At 35.9% G+C, this 9,505-nt stretch overlaps 1 pseudogene; it reads left to right on the forward strand.

The window, feature by feature from the left end:
- The first annotated feature begins 2,553 nt into the window (after positions 1 to 2,553).
- Positions 2,554 to 5,637, forward strand: LOC115803466 (proline-rich protein 13 pseudogene; annotated as a pseudogene).
- The last annotated feature ends 3,868 nt before the right edge of the window (positions 5,638 to 9,505 follow it).

Raw genomic sequence — 9,505 nt, forward strand, 5'->3', positions numbered from 1 at the left:
TGAATGAGATCCTTGCTGGGTAGAGTAATCTTGGTTGTAGGTTTTTCCCTTTCATCACCTTAAATATGTCCTGCCACTCCCTTCTGGCTTGCTGAGTTTCTACTGCAAGATCAGCTGTTAATGTTATGGGGATTCCCTTGTGTGTTATTTGTTGCTTTTCCCTTGATGCTTTTAATATTTTTTCTTTGTATTTAATTTTGATAGTTTTTTTAACATGTGTCTTGGTGTGTTTCTCCTTGGATTTATCCTGTATGGGACTCTCTGTGCTTCCTGGACTTGTTTGACTATTTCCTTTTCCATATTAGGGAGATTTTCAACTATAATCTCTTCAAATACTTTCTCAGTCCCTTTCTTTTTCTCTTCTTCTTCTAGGACTCCTATAATTCAAATGTTGGTGCATTTAATGTTATCCCTGAGGTCTCTGAGACTGTCTTCAATTTTTTTTCTTTATTCTGCTCTGTGGCAGTTATTTCCACTATTTTATCTTCCAGGTCACTTATGTGTTCTTATGCCTCAGTTATTCTGCTACTGATTCCTTCTAGATAATTTTTAATTTCATTTATTGTGTTGTTCATCACTGTTTGTTTGCTGTTTAGTTCTAGTTCCTTGTTAAATGTTTCTTGTGTTTTCTCCATTCTGGTTCAAGATTTTGGATCAGCTTTACTGTCATTACTCTGAATTCTTTTTCAGGTTGACTGCCTATTTCCTCTTCATTTGTTTGGTCTGGCGAGTTTTTACCTTGCTCCGTCATCTGCTGTGTATTTCTTTGTCTTCTCCTTTTGCTTAACTTACTGTGTTTGGGGTCTCCTTTTCACAGGCTGCAGGTTCGTAGTTCCCGTTGTTTTTAGTGTCTGCCCCCAGTGAGTAAGGTTGGTTCAGTGGTTTGTGTAGGCTTCCTGATGGAGGGGACTGGTGCCTGTGTTCTGGTGGATGAGGATGGATCTTGTCTTTCTGGTGGGCAGGACCATGTCTGGTGGGGTTTTTTTGGGTGTCTTTTTATGATTTTAGGCAGCCTCTCTGCTAATGGGTGGGGTTGTGTTCTTGTCTTGCTCTTTGTTTGGCATGGGGTGTCCATACTGGCACTTGCTGGTCATTGAGTGGAGCTGCATCTTAATGTTGAGACAGAGATCTCTGGGAGAGCTCTCGCCAATTGATATTATTTGTGGCCAGGAGGTCCCTGGTGGACCAATATCCTGAACTTGGCTCTCCCACCTCAGAGGCTCAGGCCTGACACCTGGCTGGAGCACCAAGACCCTGTCAGCCACACTGCTTATCACAACTCCACAGCTGAAGGCAAAGGGTTTCTCTCAGCTCCAGGTCACAGTGCCCCAGGGAAGTGTACAGATTGGCTTGCCTCCCACAGACATCCAGAGCGGCCCGGATGAAGCCACAGAGCATCTCATGTCTCATTCTCTGATCCTGCTTGCTCTATCGATTTTGGAACTGTTGCCCCAGTTTTAATCATGAGGGTTTAGAGCTCTGTAACAGATGCTGTTAGAGTTCAGCCTGTTATCCCATGGATCCCTTCAGCATTTTTGTCAAAATGCCTTTTTAATGGAACTAAAATAATCATGCTTAATTTCACCTCTGACAAGCAGATCTTAAAATGGAAGCTTAAATATTTTGTTTAAGGTATGGAAGACATTTTTTCCCATGAGAATAATTTAGGCAAACAGAATAAAACATGAATTTACATTTATAAATAGTTTTTATGATATTATATCTTTAATAATTAGCTGGGAATTTATAAAAATATATTTACAAATTTTCTCTTAAACTGTGTTGAATCACAATGTACTAGCAAACCTGTTATGCAATTAGATAGTTTCACAATAGATAAAAAGTTGACACTATTTCCATTGACTATAAATTACTTTGAAGTTTATAAAATTAAATACTTCTAAATAACTCTAATCTTTCTATTTCCTATTCAGAATTTGGCAAACACAGAATTCTTTAGCTAGTATTTGCTGTAAGTCTTATAAGAAGGCATTTGATATAGAGCATATTAACATTAGAAAAACAAAATTCGGTGAAAGAAAATGCATGTGTTGAGAGCTGTTGAAAAATATAACTAAAATTTTATATTAATCTCATCTAATTTAGGTAATAAGTTGGCAAACAAAGGTTTTGCTTACTAAGTTGATAATTTTGACAGCTCTGATTATTTGAATAAGTTAAGTAATGAATTTTATCACAGAACTTATTAGTAGATTAATTTAATAGTTGTAGCAATAATAAAAGCCTATACTTTATAATATCTTTGATTTCAAGACAAGAATAGATTAGATAAATATAGTATGTATACATCCAAAGAAATATAAAATATTTCTGAATTAACAAAATAGAGGGGAGACCCTACATATTTTATTGTAGATTTTGACAGCTTTGTGTTTATTTTAGCTATATTGCATTTATGAATGAAAATATTCTGATTCATTTTATCAGATGAATAACACATGACCTAATGTGAAGAGTTTACATTGAAGATAGTGATTTTTTTTCTGGTTTCAGTGAAGTATTTTATACAAAAATTTTTCACAATCATAGATCATGCCGGTATGTGACAAAGAATATAATGAGATTGATTCATTTGTCTTGTTCCCAAAAATGATGTAAATTACCAGTAAATTGGTCACTTTGAAGGAACTGCTGATCATAAAAATGACCAGGACGAAAACCCTGCCCTGTGGTTTTATTCCCATTGTATATGTAAGTACAATCATCATTGCAGCTAAGAAATGCAAGAAAAAGAAAAAGACTAAATTTTAAAAGTACAGCTGCAAGCTATTAACTCCTGATTTATTGAAGCTATACAACTAAATGCCTAGGACAGCAACAGGCATATAACAGGTATTACAAAACATCTACTGAATAAAATGACTATCTGACCTTATTGAATATCCAGTGTAATGGGGAACTCATCACACTTGCAAGTAAGTTTCTATACACTTAGTTATAGCTAATGAGTCCTTATTTCTATTACTTGGGCAGAATTATTGTTGAAATAGTCTGAGACCTCAACAGACGACCAGTTAGAAATGGAGAAAGGTTGGAACTGGGAGGTACTAAACCTTGGGGAACTGACGTTGGTATAAAGAAGAATGGTATTCAAAATAGACAGGCAAAAATACAAATCACAGTGTGTCTAAAGATATACATTGAATATGTACTGATTTAGGAAGTTGTCAGTATTTGAGAAAACTTTTTCTTAGGTTTCAATTTTTTATTGATATATAATTTAAATGACAGTAATACCACATATCTTAGGTGTAATGAATTTTGATGAATACATATATACCCAAGTATTGAGTGCCTCAATCAAGATAGAGTTCCCTCCTGCTGGCTTCCAGTCAGGTCTTCCTAATCCTAGCACTGAGCCTACCATGGTTTCTTTCACCACAGCAAGGGTCTTCCTTGTCCTTGAACAGTATCTACATACAATTACAGAGTATATACTCTTTTGAGTCTGTTTTATTTTCATTCAAAATTATGTTCATGTGATTTACCCATTTTGTTGCATGTATCAGCAGTTCAGTTATCTTTATTGCTCAGTTGTGTTCCACTCTGTGACTATGTCACAATTTGTCCATTTCCCAGCTGATGAATATTTGGGATGCTTTCAGTTTTTATTTATTACAAAAGAGGTTGTTATGAGCATTCTATACAAGTCTTTTTCAAATTTTTATTTTTTTCTAGAAGTAGAATTGCTAGGATTTATTTTTAGCTTTTCAAGAAACTAGACAACTCTTTTCTAAAGCGGTTGCACCATTTTGTACTCCCAGTTATCAATCTCTGAGGGTTCTAATTGTTCCATACCATTACAAACACTTTTTTAAAAATTGAGATATAATTGACATATAACATTATATTGGTTTCAGGTATATAATATAATGATTTGATATCTGTATATGTTGTGAAATGAGCATCACAATAAGTCTAGTTAACATCCATCACCAAACATAGTTAACATATTTTTTTCTTGTGATGAGAACTTTTAAGTTCTATTCTTAGCAACATTCAAATATACAATAGAGTATTTTTTTTTATTTTATTTATTTTTATTTTTGCCTGAATTGGGTCTTTGTTGCTGCGCACGGGGTTTCTCTAGTTGTGGCGAGCAGGGGCTACTCTTGGTTGCGGTGTGCAGGCTTCTCACGGTGGTGGCTTCTCTTATTGTGGAGCACGGCCCCTAGGTGCGCGGGTTTCAGTAGTTGTGGCGCGCGGGCTCAGTAGTTGTGGGTCGCAGGCTGTAGAGTGGAGGCTCAGTAGTTGTGGTGCACAGGGCTTAGTTGCTCCGTGGCATGTGGGATCTTCCCGGACCAGGGCTCGAACCCATGTCCCCTGCATTAGCAGGCAGATTCTTAACCACTGCACCACCAGGGAAGCCCTGCAATAGAGTATTATTAATTATAGTCAATATGCTGTACATTACATCCCTAAAAACACTTTTAATCTTAGCCATTCTAAAGGTGGGAAATGGTATCTCATGGCAGTTTTAATTAGAATTTCCCTGAGAACTAATAAAATTGAGCACTTTTTCTTGTGCTTATTGGCTACTTGCATATTTGTCTTGTTGTTTAAAGCTCTGCTCATTTTTTAATTGGGTTATTTGTCTTTTTAGTATTGAGTTATAGGAGTTCTTTCTATATTATTTATATGTTATATATATTCTTATATTATACCCTTCCATATTCTTTATATATACTAGATATGTCTTTTATTAGATACATATATACTATAATATTTTCTCCCATTTTTTGGCTTACCTTTTCATTTATGTTAACTATTTCTTTTGATAACAAAATTTTTAAGTTGATGAACTATAATTTATAAATATTTTCTTGTATGGTTTTTGCCTTCTGTGTCTTACCTGAGAAATCTTTGCCTACCCAAAGTTCTTGAAAAATTTCTCATGTATTTTGTCTATAAGACATATAGTTTTAGCTTTATATTTATGCCTATGATCCTTCTTGAATAAAATATGTATGTGAGTGAAGTGCAAGGGGAATCAAAGTTTTGGGGTTTGTTTTTGTTTTTTCCATATGGATATCCACTTGGTCAGGAACTTTTCTCTCCCCCATTGAATTATATTGTTACCTTTGTTCAAAACTGACTGTTGAAGCAGTGGTGTAAAGGTGACAGGACACCTGGATTCCTCAGTTTCCTTCTTTTTCCATTCCTGGGCTGGAGGAAATACCTGAACATATGGAACCCCAATGCCGGGCAGCCAGGGCCATATCCACACTCCCCTAATGTCGGGTACCCTGGAGGTTGCAATCCTGCCCATCTACCACCTGCCACCCCTACCTTTCCTCCAGACCCCTTTCCCACTCCCCCAGGAGCACCCCAGGGGAATCCAGCCTTTCCCCCTGGTGGGCCCTGTCATTCTGTGCCACAACAAGGGTATCAGGATGCCAACCCTCAGGTCCCTGGGACCCCCCTCAATACCCACCACCTGCCCCTGGCATGTGTCCTGTGAATCCGTTGACTCCTGGCAAGGTAGGACCAGGAATGGTGATTGACAAGAAGATGCAAAAGAAAATTTAAAAAGCTCATAAAAAGAAGCAGAAACACCACAAACATGGCAAGCTTTCCTCCTCCTGCTCTTCCTCTTCCAGCAGTGACTCTGACTGAATACAGGGCCTGAACCCTTCCCTGAAGTCTCTCCAGTTCTGCTCTCCCATCAAGTTTCAGATGCCATCTTGTACTGGGGGAAATTAGCCCTTGTGTCCCTCCCCCCGCCATCCCTGCAATCTAAGCCTCTCTCTGCTGTTCAACCCTAACTGGCTAGGGAAAACGGGAGAAGAATTGCCATGGGCTAGCAAAGGCTGTCTTCCCACTGCTTAGATAAAACTTTTAGCTGGTGAATTTTTCAGAACTATATTTTGAAGATGGTGAGATTTGAGGAAAATGCTGAGACAAGTCTAAGATCTGTAAAATGTGATTTTTTTACTTTCTTTTGTAATACTTATGATTGGGGAGATGCTGTGGAAATTTAATTATGGAAAGAAAAAAACGACCTGTACCTTTCTTGTAATTGTGGCATGCTTGGATGATTTAGTGGCAAATAAACATTTCCCAGCAGGCCTTTTATTGATTGCGCTCACTGCAAGGCTGCTGGGAAGTGGAGTCCATTTGGCTGATGAGCTCTGACTGCCATTTTGGAAACTGATCTCTACCTCTTAGCTCAGGATGCTATCTCAGGTCCTGCTCTCACTCTCCAACTCTCAGTCCAAATAAAGCTGTTTCTCCTGGGGAAAAAAACAAAAAACAAAAACTGACTGTTAATACATCTTTATATTTCTAGACTTTCTATTCTGATCACCTTGTGTGTACTTATTTTAATACCATACTGTCCTGACTGCTATAACTTTAAGTCTTGAAATCAGGAAGTGAAGGTCTAACAACTTTGTTCTTCTTCAAGATTGTTTTGTCAATTCTAGAATCTTTGTATTTCCTATAAATTCTAAAGCCAGGCTCTGATTTATATAAAAAATACTAATTGGCTTTTGAAGATAATTACATAGAACCTATACAGACATTTTGAAGAATTGGTTTCTTAACAATTTGTCTTATAATGCACGAACATGCACAAACATTATGTATCTCTTCATTTATTCTGGTCGTCCCTCTTTTCTCATCAATATTTTGTAGTTTATAGTAGAAGGATTTTCATATGTTTTGTTAAGTATTTCCTGTCCTTGAATGCTGTGTTTTAAATTTGATTTCCTAGTTTTCTGTTGCTAATACATAGAAATACAATTAATTTTTGTGTATTAACTTTGTATTCTGTGCTAAGTTCACTGTTCTAGTAGGTTTTCTTTTAAGATTCCTTTGGGAATTAGTATTGGGGGTTTTCTACATAAACATAATGTGATCTGTGTATAATGACAATTTTACTTCTTTTGTTTTAATCTGAATGGTCTTTTATTTCTTTTCCTTACCTCACACTAGTATTTCCAACTCAGTGTTGAATAGAGGTAGCAAAAGTAAACATATTCACCACATTTCTCAATCTTGAAGTGGAAATGTTCCATTTTTTACCATTAAGTGTGTTAACTATAGGTTTTTCATAAATGTCCCTTATGAGATTGAAAATCTTTCTCTTCCTTGTATACTGAGTACATTCATTTATCATGAATGGCAGTTGAATGTTTTTTTAATACTTTTTCTGTATCTATCAAGATGCTCATGTATTTTACTTTTTGTTATGTTAACGTAGTGAGTTTGTTTGATTTTCAAATATTAAACCAACTTTATATTGATGGAACATATCCAACCTGTTCATGATATATTTTTATGTTTGTATATAAATATTGCTGGATTCAATTTGCTATTTTGTTAAATATTTTTGCATCTATATTCACAAGGAATATGACTCCATAATATTTTTCATGATGTCGTTTTTAGAACTCATTATCAAGTTTGTGTTGATGTTACAGACAAGTTGGAAAATGTTCTCTCCTCCTATCTCTTTCTTATATGTTTAATAATAATATTTACTGGGGATGGGATATGACCCTGGGATTTTCTTTTATGTTTGAATTCATTTTTCATTAACAGATATAGGGCTATTCAATTAAGTTTTCCTATTTCTTCTTGTGAAAAGAATCTATTCAAAAATTCAGAAATCATACTTTACTAAGAGTTGCCAAAATTGAACTTTGAAAAGTGACAGTGTTAAGCTGACAACTGGCCTATGACTTTCTAGGATTCCATACACTGGTTGGATGTTTGAGAGCTGCAGCTCCTAAGGGGGAGGCAGGAGGCGGGGAAGAGCCAAGCCAGTTGAGCTCTCAGACACACAGCTGGATTTCGGGGTAAGATTTCATTTCCGGTGGGGGGACTGAAGCTAACTAAAGAAGCAGAGCAGGAATTTCAGTTACACTGAATGAGCAAACACAATAGAGGTTTAAAAAAAAAATTCTGCCTTGAGGATTAATGCAACTGGAACATAGATGGAAGTGACACAAGACCTAAATAAATAATAAATATTTAATGCAAAAGGGATCTAATCTCAAAAGGCTTTAATAAAAGGGGAACCGATCTCAAAAAGTTACATACTGTCTGATTCCATTTATATAATGTTCTCAGAATGACAAAATTATAGAGAAAGAGAATGCACAAGTGGTTGCCATGGATTAAGAGCATGATTAGAAAGGAGGCAGCATGAGAGAGTCGCTTTGTAGGGATGTAATGATGTAATGATGGTTCTTTATGTTGATTATAATGATGGTTATATAAATCTATACATATGGAAAAATAACATAGACTTACACACAACAGCATAAAATAATGAGTGCATGCAAAATACAGTAAAATTTGAGCAAGGTCTATAGTTTGGTTAATTCTACTATACCAATCAATTTCCTGGTTTTGATAATGCACTATAATTATGTAAGATGTCACCATTGAGAGAAGCTGGGTGATGGGTACAAGGAATCTCTCTGTACAATTTTTGCAATTTTATGTGAATTTATAATTATTTCAACATATAAGTTTAAGCAAATTTAAAAATAAATAAAAAAGGGAATTCGTTGGCTCACAAAAGTTAAATATCCATGGTTATACTAGTACCAGAGTTTCAAATTATATTACTAGGACCCACTCTAAGAAAACATCTTAATTCTGCTCTCTTTCTTGTTGGCTTCTGTCAAAGATTTAATGAAAAAACAGTAGCTTCCCAGACAAGTACATTTTGTGTGTATGTGTGTGATGGGGGTGGGGGAGAGTTAAGGAAGACACAATTATCTTCTTCCAGCAATTCAAACATAATATTCTGTGTCTAAGTGTTACTGGACAAAATTGGGACATATGATCATCCCTAAGCCAATCACAGTGCCCATACCCAGGGTATGTTGTTGAGTCGACCTCATAAAAAACACAGCGAATTGAGACTGTGGGAGGGGTACATCAAAGGTACATCAAGGTATTGTTACCAAAAGACAGAATAGACACTGGGTTCCCTGAAAAACCACTAGGAGGGCATAAACTTACTCAGAGCTCATGTCAGGTGTGCCAGACACTTAAAAGAATATGGTAGGCTCACTATTCTAAAATGCACTCGTCATTCAAGCAGAAATCTTAATACACTTTCTGACTTAAACAACATTGGTTTAGAAACTGGGTGGCATTTGAGAAGACAGAAATTGACATATTAAAATGGAAAATACTTTCCCCTAAGCCTCGTTCATTAATCATATATAAAATATGCTTTCGAGAGCTGCATAAAATAAGTCTAATTGTTATTTAATTTAGAGTTCTTTAAGTTAGGCAAATATCATTTTACCCTGAAATCTCTTTTTTACAGAGCTAAACTTCTTTAATTTTTATAGGACTCCCTTATATATCATGGTTTTCAAATGTATTTCTCTTAAAGAACTGTGTGTATTATTCTAGATGTGGCCTGACAAGCACAGAGTAAAGCAAAACTCTTACCTCCCATGTTCTGGACACTGTATCTATGCTATTAGTTAGTTTGGTGGACATCTTCACTATGTCA

The sequence above is a fragment of the Delphinapterus leucas genome, chromosome 11 (assembly GCF_059928025.1).
Source record: "Delphinapterus leucas isolate spDelLeu-1000000601 "Yukka" chromosome 11, BTC_Dleu_Yukka2, whole genome shotgun sequence".
Taxonomy (NCBI): Eukaryota; Metazoa; Chordata; class Mammalia; order Artiodactyla; family Monodontidae; genus Delphinapterus; species Delphinapterus leucas.